Source organism: Marmota monax, unplaced genomic scaffold, assembly GCF_021218885.2.
Source record: "Marmota monax isolate L192 unplaced genomic scaffold, Marmota_monax_Labrador192_F-V1.1 WCK01_AAM20220418_F8-fsc00952, whole genome shotgun sequence".
Classification (NCBI taxonomy): domain Eukaryota; kingdom Metazoa; phylum Chordata; class Mammalia; order Rodentia; family Sciuridae; genus Marmota; species Marmota monax.
This window is the reverse complement of record NW_026693393.1, coordinates 35,262-58,839: the sequence shown is the minus strand read 5'-3', so window position 1 is coordinate 58,839 and position 23,578 is coordinate 35,262. Positions and strand designations below refer to the sequence as shown.

General features: G+C 40.7%; 1 protein-coding gene and 1 pseudogene across 1 annotated transcript in view; one reads left to right on the top strand and one right to left on the bottom strand.

The window, feature by feature from the left end:
- Positions 1-23,578, top strand: part of LOC124101200 (zinc finger protein 91-like) — an 86,484-nt gene that overhangs the window by 48,377 nt on the left and 14,529 nt on the right.
- On the bottom strand, positions 15,139-15,986 carry LOC124101199 (B-cell CLL/lymphoma 7 protein family member A-like; annotated as a pseudogene).

Here is a 23,578-nt window from a genome sequence, read left to right as displayed (position 1 = left end):
TTCTAAAGGGTTTCCTTGTTCCCTGGAGAGAGTTAATCTCCTTCTCCTTCCTTCTTTCCTTCCCTTCATCCTTTCTTTCTTCCTTCATTCCTTCCTTTCTTCCTTCACCCTTTCTGTCCTTCCTTCCCTCCTTCCTTCCTTCCTTACAGCTCTGCCTCACACAAACACACGGTGCCTCTGACTTACTCCTCCCTGCCAAAACTGCCCTGCCTTCCCTGACTTCCTTCCTTAGAGTCTCCTGCACTGAATGGGGAAGACATGTCCCATCTTGAGAAGGATATTCTGCATCTCCCTGTTTGCTCTCTGAATGATGCCACTTCCTGTGATTGTTGGTTTTCAAATTCCAGACTGATATTGATGTTAGGGATTTAGAAACAAAAGACTAGACTTGGCACCCCTAAATACCCACCTAAATCACCAATTTCTGTTAAAATGCTTCTGACACTCTTCGTGTGCTTAACTTGTTATGAGAGACAGTAAAATTGTGTAATTAGTACGATACATATGTATGTTTGGTACTATTCACAGAGAGCTGTAGCCTGGGTTGAATATACAAACATAGGCACACACACCTGCAGGTATTGCTGGGTGGTTTTTAACTAATGTACTTACTTTGTAAGATGTCACCTTTAGCAGCAGACAGGGCCTATGACATGTGTTTATCATGTGGTCACGGCTGCCCACAACCCCAAAGAGAGCCAGCATGGTGGCCCCTTCTCTCCTGCCCTGGCTGGAACCAGGACGCTGACCTTCCTTTCTGCCTGTTGGCGCCCCCTGCTGTCTCTTTCTTCTTGCACAACTGGGTCCCTTTGAGGAGCAACATCTCTGTGTGGAATGATGCTCTTTTGTTCTCAGTGGAAAACTGTAATCCTTTTTCCTATTCTCTCACTTCCCAAGCTCAATTTCTTAGAATGTGGGATTCAGAAAAATGCACCTATATCATTTTCCCAAGAAATGCCAGAAAGAAATCCCCAGGTGGAAGCTAGTATCATAATAAATACCTATTGCTTTGGCCTAGCCAGGAATTATCTTTCCTACTTTCAGAAGACTTACCACAGATTTTGCTTGTGGAACTTTCCCTGTCCTGCTCTGCCAGGGTCAGCCATGGTGCCTGCTTCTCCATGTTTTTTTCCTGTTCTACTCCTGGCTGCATCCTGATTCAAGGGTGTGTGCACAGTGCCACAGCTGACCAGTCAGAGCCACTGACCTCTCACTAACTGAGGGCACAAAACCCCAGCTTAGGTGCCCAAGACGGAGTCAGAGAGTTGAGGAACATTAAGGTTCCAGAGCCTTCCTTCCTTTGTCTCCAGTCTTCCCACAACCCAATGTTGTAAAATTCCAGCAAGTTATTAGTTTTTGCTTCTTTTATTTATTTATGTTTCCTTGGAACCAAGCAAAACCTGATCTAATGAATATATATATATATATATATATATATATATATATATATATATACATATGTGTGCATGTGCATGTATGTATATGCATGTGTGTATATAGACCTATATAATAAATACATATCTATTTATATATTTTATGTTGATGCTAATTATATCATTTCATTTACACATTTATACATAAATATATCTTAATATATTTAATATCTATTTTTTATGTTTATATGAATAAAGTGTATCTTTTCATCAGTGGCCCACATCGTGCTGCTTCAGACGTTGGGCCAGCTGTCACTTGCTTTGGGGCTTGCACCTTCTTCCTCCCTATCTATTTGTTTTTTTTTTAATTTTTTATTTTTAATATTTATTCTTTAGTTCTCTACGGACACAACATCTTTGTTTGTATGTGGTGCTGAGGATCGAACCCGGGCCGCACGCATGCCAGGCGAGCGCGCTACCGCTTGAGCCACATCCCCAGCCCCCTCCCTATTTGCATGTGTCCTGGAACTGACTTATCTTACCAACAAAATCATTACATTAGATGCCGTGTGTTTTAGTATGGGACTTCACAGGGACTCAAAAACATCCATCAAACCATAGAGCTTTGGCATAAATTAGTTTCATTCCAAGAGACAGCGAAATTTCCTGAGCCTTTAGGGCCTTATCATGCAGATTTTGTGTATGTGTACGTGCATGGTGGTGGTGCACACATGAGTCAGAATTCCCCAAAGAATCAGAATCAATGTGAGAGTGGGGGAGAAAGAGTAGGACGAAGGAGGAGAAGGACTAGGGGAGGTAAGAAGGGAGGAGAGGCAGCATGAAGCACTGGTCACATAAATATGCAGTCTGAGAAGAGCCACGGTCAAGCTGGAGGCTGGATGGCAGGTGGTGTGGATCAGAGGCCTGAGAGCTGCAGAGCCAGCAGTGAAGACCCCAGTCCAGACCTTCAGCCTGTGCACTCAAGGAAGGCACAGAGGGATGCAAAACTGCAACATTCTGAGTCCAAGTTGAACTTCAGTGTCTTATCAACCCAACAGGTTATGATCAGGGTAGAAAATAAATTGCTAAACAAAAAAAAGTAGGAACATGATAGCAACTAGAGAAGTAGCTGAAACAGACCAGTAGTAGGCTCCCTGCTGCTCTCTGGCCCTCTAGCAAGGTTCCCGCCAGTGCATGCATGTGGCTCACACTGCTCACCCACATCACCACTCCCAGGAGGAAAAGGAGGGGAGATATATCTGAGGAGGCCACTCAGAAGCACATTCTTGCCAATGCTTGCCCCACAGTGATGGCTTGTCCCATGGCCTCAGTGGGCTGGGTGAAGCAATTCTAACTGGCAGCCATGTGATCCCCCAAAGTAGGAAATTGTCATCACCAAAAGGAGGAAAAAGCCAATGTTCATTGGAGATCAGTGACTGTTCACTGCTCCCTGGGCCATTAAGAGAGGGCTGGGAGACTCCACAGTATTTCTCTTCGGGGACCACAGGTGCACACCCCAGCACCACCTGAGCTATGCTAGAGATGCCTGAAAACCTGGATATGCCCTAGACACCCTTTTAAACAGACTCCAACATGAAATTGAGGGGAAATCATCTCCCTCTCAGCTGTAGTTTATACACCAAACTCTGGCTTTTAGCATCTCTTTAAGGTTCTTCCTTTTATTTATACACCTGATCAATAAGACTTCTTGTTTTCTTAGGGTAGAATTATATGCTTTCTGAAGTCTACACAGTAGAAGAAATTCTTCCTCACCCAATTTTGATTGTAAAGCACTAAACCTTTTTAAAAAATAACTAAACTTCATGCCATGCATAAAATCCTCTGTGTGTGTGTGTGTGTGTGTGTGTGTGTACATGTGTACACCTTCATGGATGTGCTGTGCCATACCCAGTGTTTTAGTGGGCTTTTGCATCACTGTGACCAAAATACCCAATGAGACCAACTTAAAGGAGGGGAAGTTTATCAGGAGCTTATGGTTTTAGAGGTTCCTGTCCATAGATGGCAGACTTCATTTCTCCAGGCCTGAGGTGAGACTGGAGGATATCATGGGGGAAGGATCCAGTAGAAGAAATCTGCTCAGTTTATGGTGGGATCAGGAAGCAAAGAGACAGAGAGGGAGGGGAAGAAGCTGCAGGAAGGCCCAGCTCCTTCAGCCACATCCCACCTGCCAACAGCTACCACCCAGCCTGTCCATTCCAACTGGGATGGACTGATTAGGTTCCAGCTCTCACAGTCCAATCACTTCACCTCTGAATATTTCTGCATTAACCCAGGAGCTTTGGGGAGACACCTCACATCCAAACCATAACACCCATCATCATATCCATCAGGGCAGAGGGTAGAGAGAAAAGGGTGTGGCTGTCTGGTGATCTTGCCCCCTTGGCCCCTGCAAACCTTGGATCAGGGTTGCCTAGAGTGCCTGGAACAGAGGCATCCTCATCCTGAATAATGCTGTGCCCACCATGTAACTTTCAAGCTGCCCCTGGAGGCTTTAATTCCATTGGAAACATTTTCAGAAACTTTACATTTAAAGCCAATTTCTAAGTTCTATTTTATTACTTTATTTATCAATTTGTGTAGTGGTGCTAGGGATAGAAGCCAGGGTCTTAGGCATACTGGACAAGTGTCTCACCTGAACTACATCCCTGCCCTCAAATATCTCTTCACAGGGAGAGCCTCCACTTTCACTCTTGGTGAAACGCGGTGCCAATCCCAGAAACTCATTTACAAAGTCCTTGTGGGGCAGACACAGGTCCTGGTGTCCTGGAGAGCAGCCTGGAGCTCCAGCCACTGAGCTCCCTGTCACCTGTGGCAAAGATCTCTATGTCTTTTTGCAGAATCCCTGGTCACTCTTTGAGTACTGTCTGACAATCACACTCCAGTGTCTCTTTGTTTGGCCTGAGGCTCTGGGGTAGGATAAGGAGAATGAAACCACCCGAAAGTTGTGAAGGTCCTCTCTGTCCTGTCTGTGTGTCTGGCTCTTACTCCATTGGCCCCAGAGAGCAGAAGAGCTCAGCCACCATGGGCAGTCTCCAGGCAGGGTACTGGCATTAAGAGACTGGCCTAATGTGTGGGGTTGCAAGCAGAGCTGCTGGCCCCATGTGGTTCCAGCTGTCCCCCACCCATATCTGTTTGGTCTGGGAAGCAGATGCCATGTTGGGATGTAGTGGGATCATCACCTCTCATTAAACAAGAGACACTGGAGCTGCTGGGTATCCCTCCATAGAAGGGGCCATCTGCTGCTCTCTCTGCCTGGACCTGGGACTCAGTCTCTTGCTCTTTGCCCTCACCAGAGGTCTCTCTGAATACCCTATAGTGCCCACATTTTGTTCCGCCATTCTTGCTTCCCTGGCCTTCTTGGTTTCTACCCACAGGCCCCATAAATACCTGACATCATGTATATGCATCTATCATCTCTCTCCCCCACTAGGATGCAACCCCATGGCAACAGAGACTTGGATTGATTTCACTTGTTGCTGTCTGCCTGGAGCCCTGGAAAGTTTCTGGCATGCAGTATGTGGGCAATAAAAATAAATGAGCTGCTTAATGAATTATGAGATTGTTTTAAAAAAGAGAGGGAGATGCGTCTGTCAAGGATTTCACAGGGTACCTGGCCTGTGGCAGGTCCTCCACAAAAAATAGCTATTTGTATTGCTGTCACCAGACTTCCAGAGAAAGACTGAGCTGGTGACTCTTCTCAAACCTTAGCTCTGTAGTTTCATGTATAGGGAACTTGTTTACCATTGTCATAGTGTTCAGAGGTGTGGCCTTTGGGAAACAGAGCCCTCAGGCATGGGTTAATCCATTCCTGAATTATTGGATTAAACCATTCCTGAATTAATGGTTTAATGGGTTAGCCTTGGAGTGAGCTCTCTCTAGCACCTGTCTTGCCTGGGAAGCCATCTGCCATGTTGTGTTGCAGCCAGAGATGCACCAGATACCACACCTGGGAATTTCTGGCCCCTGGAACTCTGAGGTAAATCAACTACTGTTCTCTATAAAGTGCTCAGTCTGTGGTACTCAGTCACCTTTTGTTCCAGAGCTTGGAACTTCAGGACATAGTAATGTAAACACAATATGTTAAAGTTGAGACATTCAGTACACACATACACACACATACACACACAACTTTTTCTAGGAGCAATTTGTAGTTCTGGCATTATTCCTAGTGTGTCAGGGTTGGGACAGGATTCAGGAAGTGCTAAAATCTCACTCAAGCTAAAAGTAGATTACTGGATTCCTCCCTATTTCCCTAAAATACAAGCTAATGTGAACTTCATCTGTCAGCATCAGCAGTTGGTAAAATATGCTGACAAATGTTTTTTTGAGATAAATTGACATCTTTGATAATTGGGTATTTATGTTTCTTGATCACAGCTGATGAAACACTTGAAAAGGCTTTTATGGCTCCTAGATATCACCACAATTGTTTTGTATCACTTCATATATATATATATATATATATATATATTTTTTTTTTTTTTTTTTTTTTTTTTTTGTGGTGCTAGAGATTGAACCCAGGGCCTTGTGCATACAAGTCAAGCACTCTAAAAACTGAGCTACATCCTCAGCCCCTCTCTCACATTTCTGTTCACTAGAGGTGATGATGGTAATTGGGTATTTTGTCTCAAATGTGGTACATTGCTCAAGACAGGACTAATATCCACTGTATCTAAATCTCTCTACTCATTATAATTTTGCCAAAGAGACACTCATAGTAGTTTTTTCTTAAATGTATCTATAGATGGAGGGAGAGTGTCTCATTTTAATATTCTGCTTTATTTTCAACATCATTCCCTCTTAACATTTGCCTTTTATAGTGTTGCTAAGGTTGGAACTGACTACCTTGCACATTCTGCACACACACTCTTACAGTGAACTTTGCCACTAGGTCCCAATTCTAACTTTAGGTTGGATAGATTCATTCATTCAATCTAATGTTATTTTTCATATGACTGGTTTTACATATGCCTTTCTACTACTCTTAACAATACTATTGACATATATATGGTTTCAGATTTGATTCATCTTATGATTTATTCTTCTGTATTGCAATATAGTTAAATGTGTCACATAACAATAACTATATTATTTGTTTTTTCATTAAAGGTTTTGTGGTATTTTACATATTTTATTTCCAAGATGATTTTTTGGTCCCTTCTTTCCTTTTCTTTTATTTGGTACTGGGAATTAAACTCAGGGGAACATAGCCATTGAGCCACATCCCCAGACCTATTTTGTATGACGTTTAGAGATAGTGTCTCACTGAGTTGCTTAGGGCCTCACTTTTGCTGATGCTGGCTTTGAGTTCACAATAAACCTGTCTCAGCCTCCCAAGGTGCTGGGATTACAATTGTGCACCAGCACATCCAGCACTCTTCTTGTATTTAAAGAAAAACATGCTAAAATTTTGATGGAAAAATATTATATATTAAATATAGTTAAAATAGTTGTCTTTGTAATGATTAGTTTTATTTACACACATGGTATTTTATGTGTTTTTGTAAATTTTTATTTAGTTTTTGATAAGTTCTACATATTTTCCTCGAAAGCCATTATACATGTAATGTATTTGACAGATGTAACTTCAATATAAAACTTATGGGGTATTTTGTACTCTAATTAAACCAAGAATCTTTCTGGGCTCTAGAAACCAATTTTTCTCAAACTTCATTATTTTTATTTTTTATTTTTTTGAATGTACCTCCTCTTTCCTCCTAGGCCATAGATTTCCACTGTGTTGACAAGTATAGCTCTACCCTTATGCTATCCTGTAACTGTACACTGTTATGGTACACACATAATATAATTTCTACAGGTCTATGCTGCTTGGTGAGGAGTACTTCATATATACATAAACAGTTTTCATGACGAAATAACAGCAATTTCTACTCCATCTTTCTTCATGAGAATTTGTTTTGTGTCCTCATCAATACTCTGTATTCTTTTGGTTGTTGTTGTTTCTTACTGGAAATTTAAATCAGGGGCACACAGAGACAGGTCACACATAGATGCTTAGGGCTTTGCTAAATTTCTGAGGCTGGTTTTGAACTCAGGATTATCTTGCTTTAGCCTCCCAATCCAATGGGATTAGAGGTGTGTGTCATGGAACCTTGTTCTATTTATTTTTATTTGAAATATATATTACTTCTGAAAATAATTTATTCTTGATATTAAGAAAGCATAGAATATCATTTTTTTCCCACAAATAACCCCCCCCTTTTTTGGAAAAGATGTCTTTTTTTGGGGGGGGAAAGATGTCAGTAGTACCAGATGTATACATTATTGTTTTCTAAATGCTAAGTTTATTATTATTATTATTATTATTAGTAGTAGTAGTAGTAGTAGTAGTAGTAGTATGCTATGTATTAGTTACAAAAGTTTATCTGTTCATATTATTATAAGGTATATACTCTTTTCTATAACTTCATAGCATACTTCAGTGTGTGTCAAAATGACCTGTTGAGGGTTGGGAGGGAAAGGAAGGGCTCATAGGGTTAGAAATGATAGTGGAGGGCTGGGATTGTGGCTTAGTGGTAGAGTGCTCACTTAGCATGGGTGGGACTTGGGTTCAATTCTCAGCACCACAAAAAAATAAAGGCATTGTGTTGTGTCCATCTACAAAAAAAGATTCTCTCTCTCTCTCTTTAAAAAAACTTTATTAAAAAAATAAATGATGGTGGAAAATGATGTATATTATACAAAGTACATGTATAAAGAAGTGAATTTGTGTAAATATACTTTTTATAAAACCAGACAAATGAAAAATTGTGCTCTATATGTTTAATAAGAATTGTAATGAACTCTGATGTCATATATAATTAAAAAGTAATTAAAAATAAAAAATAAAAGATGGCATTATGTTCTAATTGGAAATAAATACTACTCCTTTTAAAAATTGAAAAAAAGGTCTATTGTTCAGTGATAAGTTTTATAAAGTATAAAATGTATCCTGAATATTTGGTAATACATAAACCCAGATTTAGGTATTTATAGTGTTTCAGAAAAATTAAAAAAAAAAAAGCTTACTGTAGAGTTCATTTCTTGCAACATGTACTCATAATTATATGAGATGCATTTGGTACATATACATATATACTACCATTATATATAATTAATAAATGATTACTACATCTCACATTAACCACATTGATTTCAAATTAATTTGTCTTTTGAAAGCACCAATATATGACACTCTTTGGATATATATACTTGGTGTGTCTTCAAATTTGTCACTTTATGCATTATGTTCTTTTCTTTACTCTCCTGTTTGTAGAATTTCTTTTTCCAAATTATTGAGATTAGTGAATTTTAGGCACTTCAGTTTAACAGTGTGGTCTGTAGATTTTCTTTTTAACCTCAGCTAAAATACATCCCACTTTTTATAGGCTTATTGTTATGTAAATGACTTGTAAAAACCTGCATCTATAACACCCTAACCTGACCTTACTCTGGACTATTGATATCTGAGTGGAGGGGATCTCAAAGTGATCCAAGGAAAAGGCAGGATCGCGATGGGTCAGGATGTGAGATTGGTGGATGCTCAGTATGTTGTAGTGAATATTCATGAAAAGGTATTGGTGGAGTAGATAGGGGAAGAGAACAAAAGTGCTGTGAAGGAAAGAGGGAAAGAATGACAAACTCAAGGGTTCAGATCTAATAAGCCTTGTGGTGGATCAATGGTAGCATGAGGGTAAGGGGTAGTTTCTTTGGAGGCAGAAATAAGGTACAAGCAAAAGAAGAAGAAGGTAACTCTGTCACAGTCCCCAAAAGAAAGAGTCAGATGAATGGATTATGTGTTTATTTCTTCCCACCTTGGAGTGGAATTGATAATTCACAGAGTATGTTTAAGTAAGTAGTATTAAACCATTTCCAAGTAGCTTTACAAATTTGTGTGGCCACAATCAACATTTGAAAATTCCAGTCACATAAAATCTTTGTACTTTTCCATCTATTTTATTTATTTATTTATTTATTCATTCATTCATTCCATTTTTTTCATTCACTTTTGCTTTACTGTTATTTTGTATGTTCCCCTGGTGAGTATTCAATGATACATACACACACACACACATACACACACACACACACATAATTGTATATATATATTCACGCTATCATTGTAGACTTGTAGCATCTGAACCCATCTACTGTTCAAGTTTTTCTTCTTTTTTTTTTCATTGCTCTTTTTCTCCCTACCCCCATATCGTCCAACATTATATATATAATGCTCACTTCTATAACATTATATTCTAAAACATTAAAGTCAGCCAGCCTCAGCAACTTCGTGAGGCTGTAAGAAAATCAACAAAACCCTTTTTCTTTATAGAAAATTTTATTAAAGACTGAGAGTGTTTCTTAGCAAAAAAACATATCTGATTTCAATTTGTAATATGAGAGAGAGAGAGATCTTGCAAAAATAAAAAAAAAATAATCAGTGACACTCTTAGTGTCAAGGATGTAAATAATTTAAAAGTAATAGTGAGCTAGTTGGAAAACACATCTAGGTTATTAACTGCTGCTTTGGAAAGTTAGTCTGCTCTCCAACTTATAAAAGTGAGAGAGGAATTCTTTATTAAGGTGTGTATAAGAAAAAAAAAAAAGGAGTTTTGACACAGGTTTTAGTTGACCCAGACTGGGTCAACTTTAGTGGGTGATTAGGGTTCTGCCAAGATGATAAATCCTTGAGTTATTTGGAATAATGTGATTTTATCTAGTCTTCATAAACAAAGATTGAGGTCTAATATAAATCAGGCTTGGCTAAGGAAAAACATTTCAATGAAAAGTAAATGTATGAATAAACACATAAAACAATATTTAACAAAAAGTTAACATTCAGAATATTTATGCAATTATGTAATCACGAGTAATGTAAGAACAATGACAACTAAAGAAAAAGTGAATTAATAAAAAACAAATAAATAATGTAATGAATTAATTAATTAATGAATAACTAACAAGTACAAAGATGTAATGTGACTGGAATTGTCAAAGTCAGCTTGTAGCCATGAAAAAGTGTAAAGGTACATAGAAATGGTGTTTTACTACTTACTGAGATATACCCTATGAACTATAAATTCCACTCCTAGGTGGGAAGAGTTGAACACAGAACCCATTCACCTGGCTCTCTCACTTGGGAACTGTGCAAAAAATTACCTTTTTCTTTCCCCTCAAATTCTATTGCTGCTTCCAAGAACACTACCCTCTATATTCACGCTATCATTGTAGACTTGTAGCATCTGAACCCGTCTACTGTTCAAGTTTTTCTTCTGTTTTTTTTTTTTTTCATTGCTCTTTTTCTCCCTACCCCCATATCGTCCACCAATACTTATTTTGTATAGCAAAATCTACATACTCAGCAATCACTAGTCTTATATTTTACTGTATCCATTTCCTACCTTGTGCATGACCACTTTGAGATCCCCTCCATCAAAACGTCAAGTCCAAAGTGATCAGAATCGGGGGTAAAATTTGCAGAATATTAAAGGTCAGTTACACAACAAAAAAGCTATAAAAAGTGGGCTTCATTTAAAGATGAAAACAAAAAGAACATCTTTAGACTTCACTAGTTAAAATAAAGGATCCAAAATTTATGAGTCTCAATAATTTGAATTATACCTGTGAGTCACTTTTTTGGGGGGAAGGGATATAAGGACATTGTTAATGAGTTTAAAGCTCAAACTGTTTTTTTTTTTTATGAGACAAAGAACAGAAAAGTTAAAAAAAAATCAAAGTAATTGTGATATCATTTTAATAAATAAAATATATACATATTTATTCACAAATTGCTTTAACCTTATAATCAGTTATAAGTGTTAATGCAATTCTCTCTGGGTTAGGTACTATTATTGGAAGAAAACTTTGCCTTAAAATAACCCCATACAGGGGCATTTAATGCAATTAACAGGCCATCAAATAATAATAATAATAATAATAATAATAATAATAATAAGTGAGGTGTGGCGGATTTCAGGGTTGTAAAGCATACGTGTAATATAAGTTACTTGAAAAGCCATCACAGGAGAATTTTATACACTGTCTGAAGACATATATGTAAATATTATTTATAAAAAGTGTTTATGGGTTCTGTAGTCAGGGTGCACAAGTCCAATACACAGTCTTTATTGTTTCTTGAATAGTTTTTGTTGTAGATAGACACACTACCATTAGTAGTTTGTTTGTTGGTTGGCTTTTTAATGTGGTGCTGGGTGTTCAACCCAGTACCGCACACATGCTAGGGAAGCACTCTACCACTGAACCATAACCCTAAGCCCCCAAATCCTTTACTTAATTCATTTTTTTTTTTTTTGGCGGGAGTGTATGTGTGTAGTGCAGGGCATTGAATCCATGGCCTTATATAAGCAAAACAAGCACTCTACTGACTAAGCTATCTCCTCAGCCCTGATCTGTAGTCTTTTTTAAAAAGATTAAAAATGAGAGAGAGTGTATTTCTCTCAGACACAGCACCTTTATTTGCAAGTCGTGGTGAGGATCGAACCCGGGCCTCAAGAACGACAGGCGAGCACGCTACCGCTTGAGCCACAACCCCAGCGACCTATTTGCAGTCTTTCAATAGTGACAATGGAGCAGCCTGTCATTCAGACTTTGATTCTGCACCCACTTGGCTCAGGTTGGAGGCAGTGCCTGAGGCCTTGGCCAATCAGTCTCTTAGGCGAGAACTGTCCAATGCGCACGCAGCCGGTGATGAGGGGGCGGGCTTCCACGAACTTCCGTTCCCTTCGCGTCTGGAGCCAGCCAGTTTTTCAATCTTTTTTAGGCTTTCTGTCCTGGATCCGGAGCCCAGGTTTCTGTGCTATGGAGAAGCTGAAAACTAACCACAGGGAGACCGCTGAGAACCCTGAAAGCCAGGAAATGGTAAGTGTGCCTTGTCATCTTGAGACTGCGTAGGAAGGTGGCTTAAGGCTGACAGGAGTGGCAATGGTGGAAACTGGCAGTTGTGGCTAGGGACTCCTCCTGGTCCTCTCCAGAGTCATGTGGCCAGAGGGTCTCTCTGTAGCAGCTTAGCCTTCACCTCCCTCTTACTAGTCTAGTGAGGCTTACATCAGCAGTTGAAAACCTGGGCATGTTGTTTCATTATTGTATGGTGTTTTCAGCTTCTCTCTTTTTTTTTTTTTTAAATTTTTTTTTTTTTTTTTTTACTTTCTGAAATGAACCATTGTACATTGTACAAACCATCTACTGATGGAATAAATAAGTGAAAAATTATACTGCTGTACCACACACCAAAGAAGAAAATCATTTAAGAGGGGGGAAAATTAGGTAACGGTGAAAAAAGGCTCTTTATACCTCTAACCAGGTCCTCGGCCATCATGAACATTCCAAACCATGACACCTTTAGATGATGGGAGGTCACCACCCATATGAATCCGTCATCAGCCTTCCGGGTTATGGGTGTAAGTGCCAGCACTTTGTGGAATGTGTAGCCGCAGCTCCCCCACCTTCAAGTTTTGTGGGAGAGTTAAGTTTGCCCTGGGAGCCCATTAGGCCACGGGGCCTGATGTCCATTTCAGGCAATCGCTTAGGATCCCCACCCCTGGCTCCGCCGGCTAAAAGGTCTTAGATTCCGTGGTGGGGACGAGGGCGAGGGGTGCAGGGTGGGTGGGGAGCAGCAGCTCCAAGGAGCAGACTGCCTGGGGAAGGAAGCACATTGGATTTCTGCAGTCTAACCATGCCACAGGGAAGGCCTTTCCGGCCAGCGTGGAGTGCAGGGCCGCTGGCGCTCTGCGTGGCGTGGCCTTGGCAGGGCCCAGCTGGTCCCAACTGCTGGCCCATTCCTACCTTCAGGCACTTCAGAGAAAAACTAATGACAGCCTTGGTACCGTGGACATCTTCATCCTCCACCGGGCCGGGTCCCCTCGCGTGTCCAGAGAGGCCATGTGAGCAGAGGAGGCCTGGCTGCCTTCCTGTCTCCATGGATGCTGTTGGAGTCTCCTTCAGCTCTCTGGGTTGTAACCTCTCCAGTTTTCCAAAACAGAAATAAATATCCAGATTCATCTTTCATCAAAATGGAGCTTTGCTGCAAAGAAAAAACGTTACTCTAACTCTACAGGATCTGAAGGTAAAGCCGCCTTGAGATATGTTGAGAGGTGGCACCTGGGGTCACTTCCACGCTGAGGCGCAGAACACAGTTCTCAGCAGAACTGACCGCCTGAGGGGCAAAAGTGATAAGTACAAGGATTTTTTTTTTTTTTTTTTTTTAAACAGAACCTTAAGATTTTTCAAAGTGTTTTTTTTTTTTTTCCTTCCCTTATTTCAGGAGACATTTTGCATGAGGTATTTGAAATTCAAGAACATTTTGATTCTTCTTGAAGTGCAGGAAATGTATATGCTCCCTTAAAAACAACAACAACAACAACAACAAACAATAGGAGCTTCACCCTCAGAAACCCTTAGGAATTGGAACCTGGCAGACACTTCCCATGGTGGTCGGGAGAAAGATCCACATGTCACAGTGGTACCTGAATATGCACCAATTAGCCCAAACACAAACAAAAACAAAAACCCCCAACAAAACCCGAAGTCCCCCTCCCACCCCCCAGTAACACACAACTCAAAGGGAGTCAGAACTCCAGTGCAGTAAAGAAAGCTGAGGAAAAGGTTTACGGTCTGAGGAGTCCAAGACCGTATGTTAATTAAGAGCAAACCAGGCCTCAAAACTCAATAGCTAGGCAGTTCATCCAAGGGGGCATCTCTGCTTTGAGAGGACCATCCCAGCGCAGGCCACTCACAGGGAGGGGAATTCAGTCGCTCCTTTCTGGAGGGTGTGCAAATCTTTCCAATTCCTTGGTGCCTTGATTCTGGCCTTTAAGGCCCAACCATCAAGGCCTGATCCCTGGTGGCATAAATGTCCTGGGAATGAGATTCCATCCAACTGTCGACTCTGGGAGTCAGAACATTTTGCAGAAGTGAGTGGGTTTCCTCCGATTGCAATCTTGCCTCTGGGGCTGGGGGAGGCCAAGGATGGGGTGGGGGGCTGGTCAGAGGGCAGCAGGTTTCTATGGATTTGAAATCCAAGCAACATCCCGTGAAAAAGTTCAGCACCAGCTGCTCCCACTGCCTGCTCCCACCTCCTGGCCCTGCTATCCTCTTAAGGAGACAAACACGCAGTCAGCCAGAGAAGCCAGTTGGTCTTCGGAGGTCCAGGAGGAAGCAGTGACGGAGGTGGTGGTGACAGTAGGGGCAAGAGGGTGGAAGTGCCAGAAAAATCTAAGGGCTTTGCATGTCCATCTGGGCTGCTGGGAACTTGGAAATACCCAGCCCCCAAGGCCCTGAGGAGGTAAGGGCATGGCCTGGACCCAAGGAGGCCAGCCCTTGAGGACTGGGCCCTGGCACCTATAATTCCTGGAGTCCTGGAGGCTGGTGCCCACCCCACCCAGGGCTCAGAGGGGGCCCAAGTCCCCCCTTCCAAAACTGGGCCAGCTGAGGAGTGTCTACTGTCCTGCAGCTCCAGCCTGCCCACTCCACGGCAGTCCTGGGCAGGAAGGAGCAGGGCGAGGAAGGTGGTGGCCGCTGCCTCATCTGGACTGAGAGGGCACTTTGTAAAGGGAGATACAAAACAACCAGGAAATGCCAGATGTCACCTCAAGGGCACAAGGCACAAAAAAAGAAAGTGGAAGGAATTGGTAGAACAGTGAACAGCCCCCGACAGAAAAGCAAATTCCTGATGGGTACCACCCTCCAATAGCTGATATGGATAAATAGAGAAGTGTGTGTGGGGGGGGGAAACAGCAGCAACACCAATGTGACCTTGGCTTCTGAGACAGTGTGGACGCTCATGAGCTGTCAGCCCGCCTCCCAGGACAGCCGCTTCGGGGTTCGGGTGTTTCACTTCACAGCAGAGTTCTTCAGTGTCTGAGAAGTTCGCCGTTCTGGGTTTTCTTGGATTTGCACTTGGTAAACTTGAAACATTAGGAGTCCTGTTTGCGCCCAAGAGGAATGGCGCTCACAGCGCTTTCTAGGGTGAGCCGGAGGAGCAAGCTCCCTGTCTACTCTCTTCCGAGTTCTGTTGAGAGGCTCCAGCTGCATCTGTTTAGAGGGTGGCACTCCTTCCAAATCCTGAGAGATCGTGGACATCTCTGCCGCCAGCCCCGACTCTGCACACGGCTGCCATTCTACTTTCTCTGAACTGTTCATCGAGTTTTCCATCCAAGACTGAGTTCTGCTCATCAGAAGCGGCTTTGGCCCCAGGGTGCTCCTTCCCCTCGTCCACTTTGGCTTCCGTGCCGCCGCTGGGCATGGTGGAGTTGGGCTCTGGTGCAGGGCTGGAGTTGCTGCTGTTCTCCTGTTGGATGGGGGAGGCATCTGCTAGGGAGCTCTGGTGGCTGTTATCTTCGTGCATGTCCATCGTCCCGGGGAGGTGCTGTTCTCTGGGGTGGTGACCTCGGAGCCACACTTCAACTTTTGGCTCCGTCACAGGGACCCATTTGTAGATTCGGGACGTGTCACCCAGAGTCACCCACTTCTCCCATTTGCACACTTTCTCGATAGCCGCCATGACCCTCTTGACATCATCTTTGGCCCGGCTCCTGGTCTCGGCTGGAACCGACCTGCCCGACATGGTTCTGGCGGGGAGAGAGGATGGGGGAGTGCTCTCACTCACTCACATGCATACCACACACTCGCGCGCGCGCACACACACACACACACACACACACACACACAAAGCCTGATGCCACCGTGCGCTGGGGCCCAGTGCCTTCAGCTTCTTCCTAAAGCCCTTTGTGGGCTTCCAAGTCCCAGGAGTCCAGCATGAGTCCAGATTGCATAGTGAAGACTGAGATGGTCATCAGGAGAACCCCAAATCCATTTGTTGTACTCATGCATGAGAGAGGCTGCTGATTTTAGGGCTTGTTACTCATGAGGGTTTGTTTGTTTGTTTATTTATTTATATATTTATTTATTGTGTGTGTGTGTGTGTGTGTGTGTGTGTTGTTTTCTTTTTGGTACCAGAAATTCAACTCAGAGGTGTTCATCCACTGATTCACATTCCCACCCCTTTTTTAAAAAAATATTTTTATTTAGAGACAGGGTCCCTTTGAATTTCTTAGGGCCTCACAATTTGATGATGCTGGCTTTTAACTCATTCTCTTCATGAGTCCTGAGATTTTTAAATGTAGAGGAAGCAGTATCTCAAATCCAGAACAGACATCTGAAATCCGGAACTTCAGTTTAGCTCTCCATAGGTCTCAGAATAAACCCCAAGTTTTCTAGCTCTCTGTTCACATATCCAAAACTAGGGTTCTCTGTTCACAGAGAAAAAGCATAAAATAGAATAGATAGTATAATGACCATGTAATGTGGATAATGGGCCTCACTCAAACACACCTGGTGGCTAACTGGTGTTCTGCCCAAAACCATGAGTAAACTTCTAAGACGGCACACAAAAATGAATTTTTTTTTCTGATATCATTCCTCATACCACATGTTGGGCGCTCTATTTCTTCTTGCTTAAATAGATTATTTTTTCTTCAAAATTTATGAGACAAGCACCCAGATTCAATTGGCAAACTGAGAAATTTTGGTTCATCTCAAAACTCCACTTTCAGCATTATTAATCATTATTTTCCCATGTTTTATTTCAAATGTATGCATCATTCTTAATGTTTTTCTTCAAGAACTGGAGGGCATTTTTAAAATATTTTAATTTCTCATTCTGAGATTTTCACATGAGAAGAAAGCAGAATAAAATTAGGTGACATTAAAAAGAATGAATCTCTCCTAAATGAGGTTTATGTGTCCCATTTAAGGATTTTTAAAAACTGTAATGGGTCATCAATGAGGGTTTATTTATTTATTAATTAATTTGTTTGTTTATCTATTTATGGTCAGACCATTTTATTAAAATAACCCACAGAAGGGGCTGGGGTTGGGCTGGAGATGTGGCTCAAGCGGTAGCGCACTTGCCTGGCATGCGTGCGGCCCGGGTTCAATCCTCAGCACCACATACAAACAAAGATATTATGTCTGCCAAGAACTAAAAAATAAATATTAAAAAAAAAAAAGAAGGGGCTGGGGTTGTGGCTCAGTGATAGAGCACTCACCTAGCACGTGCAGGGTCCTGGGTTCCATCTTCAACACAACATAAAAATAAGTAAATAAAAATAAATAAATGAATAACCCACAGAAACATGCCAAACATTTCAGGAAACTCTTTTCTTCTGGTGTGGCAGGAAAAAATAAAAGTGGGACTAACTTGAATTTAAATTACATGCAAGTTCAATCTCTCTCTCTCTCTCTCTCTCTCTCTCTCTCTCTGTATTGGGGACTGACTCTAGGGCCTCATGCTTAGAAGGCAAGCACTCTACAAGCTGAGCTATTTACTCAGCCCCATTTTTTTGGGGGGGAGACCAGCGATTGAAGTCAGGGGCACTCTACCACTGAGCCACATCCCTACCCCTATTTTGTGTTTTACTTAGAGATAGGGTTTCACTGAGTTGCTTAGTGCCTCACCATTGATGAGACTGGTTTTGAATTCATGATCCTTATGTCTCAGTCTTGTAAACAGCTGATATTACAGGCATGCACCACCATGCCTGGCCAACTTCAATCGTAAGGGCTAAAGTACACAGCAAATTAGATCAAAGTCCATGTCAATATCTTGGTACTATATATATAAAGTTGTTGATAGACCTTATATTTTATTTACTTATATGTGGAGCTGAGAATTGATTCCAGTGCCTCACAAGTGCCAGACAAGTGAGCTCTACTGAGCCCCAGCCCCAGCCCACTGGTACATTTTTTATGGGGGATATTGGAGATTGAACTGATGAACACTTGACTACTAAGTCAAATCCCCAGGATTTTTTTTTTTTTTTTACTTTATTTAGAGACAGGATCTCACTGAGTTTCTTAGCACCTCACTTCTGCTAAGGCTGGCTTTGAACTTTTGATACTTCTTCCTCAGCCTTTTCAGCAACTGGGATTACAGGCTTGCACCAACACACCCAGCCCCTGGTATATTTTTAATACCTGTTTTACGTAGATTTTAACCACTAGCCTTTACTTTTTCTCTAATATATATTTGATTTGAATCCATAACCCAGAAATCAGTGAAACAGAATCTATTTTTTATCTCCAACACTGCTTTTGGTTATGACAGTGTCTGAGTTAAGATTCCCCATTAAAGAATTTACTATGTCTTGTGTTCTCATTCTGACCTCCCATATGACCTAGTTCTGAGTTTTAGAATATCTGAAACAAGGTTCCCAGAGATTCCAAATTTTTTGGAGTATTTAGAAAACACCACTCTCTGAGTCTTGCCTTCTGGGACCAGTTTGAATTTTAAGTGTGAGCTTCTGAAGGGATGGACTAATTGGATGCTTTGCAGCTGGAAGACATTTTCTGATATACTTTCTATCTAAAAGGTACTTTATTTGTTTCCTTTTATTAGATACTGTGAATAAAGATACACTAAAAATAGACATGTGGCAATATCTTTAGCAAAAGGATTTCAAATTTTTTACATATATACCTTGAGTTATTATTACTGGATTGTATGGCATTTTTTTTTACCAAGAATTATTATTTATATCTTTTTATTTATTTAAATACTGGAGATTAACCCCAGGGCACTTTACCCAGTGTGCTATATACCCAGTCTCCAACACTTTTATTTATTTATGTATTTTTGAGAGAGGGTTTTACTGAGTTTCTTAAGACCTTGCCAAGTTCTTGAGGCTGGTCTTTAACTTGAGAATAAACCTCTAGTTTTCTACCTCTTATCCTCCTAAGCCACTGGGAGTACAGGCATGTACGACCTTGCACTGCTACCCCAAATTATTACTAGTGGATTATGTGGCATTTTTATTTTGGCCTTTTAAAGAACCTTAACACTTTTATAAAAATATATTTATTAAATTTATATTGTCACCAACATTTTTACATATTTGTGTACCCTGGAATCCCTATTAATTATGAGATATTTGCTTGGTTTTGTATGGTTTGGTGCTGAGTATTGAACCCAGGGGTGCATACCACTGAGATACATCCACATTATTTTTTATGTTATATTTTGAGACAGGCTCTCATTAAGTTGATTGTAGCCTTGTTATGTTAATGAGGCTGTCTTTGAACTAATAATTCTCCTGTGTCATTTTTCATAGCTTCTAGAATTTCAGGCATATGCCACCATACATAACAATTTTAGATTTTTATAATAGCCATTCCAGCAGTACTGCATAGGCTGCAGAAAATTAGTAGCAATTAATATTAATAATTTAATTCTCATACTTGTTAAAGTATGAAACCTATACTTTGAAAGCTATGGCTATAGCAAGTGAAAAATACAGCCTAATTTCCTTTTAAGATTGGAAGCCATCTCATCACAAAGGCATGAAAAGTTAATTTCTGCTTCATTATAAATTACCATGATTTGTAAACTTGCTTGAAATGCCTACCAGTGCCTTGAACTCACCCATGTCTGGTTTTCCCTGATGAGATAACAACCCTCCCTGAAACTTTAGTGATGACTCATAAATTCTGGCTTTCCCTGACCAAATAACAACTCACTCTGAAACTTTAGTGGTGCATCATACATTCTGATGTTGTGATCTAAATTTACTCCCTAAGTGCTAAACCATTTAGACCATTAACCTACTACATGCCTTTGTATTATGCTTGTCAAAACCCTGTTATCCGTGTAAGTTCTCAAGTCACCCCGCTTTTGCAACTTTTTGTGCTATGAAACTGCAGTCCTATAGAACTGGAGTGCTGTCTTCTTTTCCCTTGGGTTTCAGGAGAGACTGTTATGCTCAAATGCGGGACCCCCAAAAGACCACCAGAGACCAAGATTGATGTAAGTACCAAAGAGGTTTTTATTGCAAGCTAGCTCAGTCCTCCACACACACAGAAACTGGTGGCTTAGAGGCCCTGAGCCCAGGGTTTGCAGCAGTTTTATAACTATTTGGGGAAGGCAGGTACCCCACATACATCATAGCATCTCTTAGCAAATCATCACACACCTTGGGAAAATCATAAAGAACTCTAAAACATGATTAGCACATTCACTGGTGGGAACAAGTTGGGTAAGGGTGATTGGTTAGTACAAGATGGGGATTCATTTGAACTGATTGGCTTAGGCCATGAGGGGAGTATGTGCTGAACTATATGATTTCCCAAAATGTTATCAACCACCATAAAGTACTGGGAAGGTCATCTAGCATCTCAGGTATTTTCCCTGTCTCATGCTGATTGGTGGCTGCTAGGGGGTTGCTATGGATCCCCACCTAGCCTGACTGAGTCAGGGACACCAGGCACAGCAGATCTCTCCTTTTATTTGTAGATAAACAACTCAGCAGGGTGGGTATGAGCCTAGGAGTGCTCTGTGTGTCTTTGCAAGGACAAGAGTCATGCCCCCTTCCTTGGACAGTCTTTGCTCTGAGGTAGAGGTTGGTTTCTCACCTTGTACCTTATGGTTTTTTTAATGTATTTTTTTTAAGCTGTAGCTGGACACAATACCTTTATTTCACTTATTTATTTTTATGTGGTACTGAGGATTGACCCCAGGGTCTTGCACATGAGAGGTGAGCACTCTACTGCTGAGCCACAATCCAGCCCCTTATGTGTTGTTTTTATTGGGCATTTTTACTTTAGGGGGCTTCTTCCCAGTTCAAAGTTCAATCTGTCACCTAAAAAGAACAGAGATAAAAAAAAAATTAAATAAAATTTGATAGTTATTGTCATTATTTTATATTAATTCCTGAATAATATACAAGCGTATATAATCCATAAACTGAAATGACCTTATATGTAAGTTTAAATGAAAATGTTCTGTTGGTTGGGTTAGTTCCCACTTATGGAAAAAAACCTTGCCTTAAAATAACAGCAGCCTGGGGTACATTTCTCAGATTAAAAAAAAAAAAAGCAGCACTCAACGACCTGAGATTCTAGCCCTTATTCATGCCTGAATTGGATAATATTCCCTGTCACTCAAAAAAAGGGCTCACTTCTCTCACATTCAGTGTTCATGATCTGAAGCTCCTTCCAATCAAGAGCATTTTGTGGGAACTGTGCAATCCTATGTGTCATCAGGGAGGAGGAGGGTGGGCTTTCACTTCTTATCTCCAGAATCCTCCATTTTTTCCATTTGAATCTCACCCTTCAGAGTCACAGGTTGTTCTGCTGTGCAGGAACTGAGGTTCCCAAGTAGCCCTACTCCTGAGAACCAGGCAATGGTGAGTGTGCATTGGTCTAGCAAGGGAGGCTGGGGCAGAAAGACTATTGGAACCACAAGACTGGCTGTGTTGAAAACAGGAGCTAGCAGATTGGGACTCTGGGCAGTCTCTGGAGTCTGCAGGCTTAAGTCCTCCACTGGGCCACTATGTCCTCAGTCCTTCTGGCCAACCAGGTGGGGAACATGTCAGTGGCAGAGACTCTTTGCTGCCTTCCTTATGCTCAAAGGGCATCCTCAGCACTTGCATAAAATACTATGTGGCAGGTGTGTTCCTGCAGCCCAGATGCTGGAGATTGACAGGTGGAATAATTATCAAAATCAAATCTCCAAGGGCCATTTTCTTCAGGAGAGGAGCTGTCATTTTCGGGTACCTAATTTCCTCTTGAGCCAGCTAATTTTCATTTTGACTTTCTTTTATTTTTACTTTCTTCATTGTTATTATTTTGTTAAAGTTAGGTGAACTGAGGGATACTGTACTACTTGGCCATATCCTTGGTAGTGAAGCCAGATTTACAGATAGGTAGTTAGTGTAGTTAGGTAAATTGGGTCTAATATTCAATAAAATCAAGAATGAAAACCATATCGAGAATGGAATCCAGGAAAAGGGGAATTGAAAATGTCCCAAGGCCCTGAGCCCATCCCAAGGAAATTTTAATGAAGCAGCTCACAGCAAACATGGAGATGGTAATCCAAAAGCCCTTTCTGCCCAGATAACTCCTTCAGCCCACCTGTCCCCCACACTTTGGGCCTTCCCACCTACATTCCATCACTGCAAGATAACAGAACAAAGGACAGCAATGTGACAGGAATGCAGGATAGCTGAAGGAAGACCTTAGCTATAAAAAAGCTAAAAAGACCTTAGTTAAAAAAAAAAAAAAAAACCCTTTCATGGATTCCACCTCTTGGGTCCCCTTTTTCCTCTGGGGAGAAGTCTTTTCTGCTGTCCTTTAATAAAGCTTCTACTTTCCACTCTAAACTTGCCTGGGCGCACTTCTCTGGTGTTATACTTCAGCATTGGGGAAGCAAGGACTATTCACCAGTAAACAGCCCTAAGAGGTATAAATTTATTTTGAGAAAGGTCCTATCTAAGTTGCTGAGATTATTTTTGTTATGGTTTGATTTATCTAGAATTTGCTATTACAATAAAACATACTGTTTTTACATACATATGCATTCACATGGGGATCTTATTTATATTGTCATGCTTTGATGATTATTGTAATATTATAATTTCACAATATATATGAATAGTAGTAGGTCATGATGAGTTCTTTTGTTGCTCTTATAATTGAAAAGGTTTTTGGCTAAAGTTACATATAACTTTGTAGATGAATTTTGAAAATTTATGCTTTGGTTTCTTATTTAAAGTAAAGCTTTTTTTTTTCTTTATTATTATTTCATCATTGTTGTATTTAATAGTCAGATTTATTTTGACATAACCATAATATATGGAATATAATTTGCTCCCCTTCAATATCCAGTAGTTCCCCTTTCCTTATTCTCCTACTTCTTCTATCATATATTTATTTATAGTTTTATTTTAATTATTGCTTTATAGAATACAAATAAAAGTAGACTTCACTGTGATATATTCATATTTGTACATAGCAATTTTGGTGAGATATATTGTGGGTTAATTTGAAGGAAAATTATCACCTTTATAATGATTGGTTTTATCATCTATACATGGGATGTATAATTCAGTGTTTTATGTGCTTTTTGTGACTTTTATTTTCTCATAAGTTCTACATATTTTGTTTCTAAAAATGTACACATGTGAAATACCACTTGCATCAGGCACCTATGTAAAAATTATACATAGTGTTTTATGCTCTTTTTTAAACTGGATATATTATGAAATGAGACTGGCCCTAGCGACCATTTTTCCTACAGATTATTATTTATCTCTTCCAAGATGTATATTGTATTGTGCCATGCCCTTGGGCTTCAAGTGTTTGGGTGAGTACCATTGCATACTTATATGTTATCATGA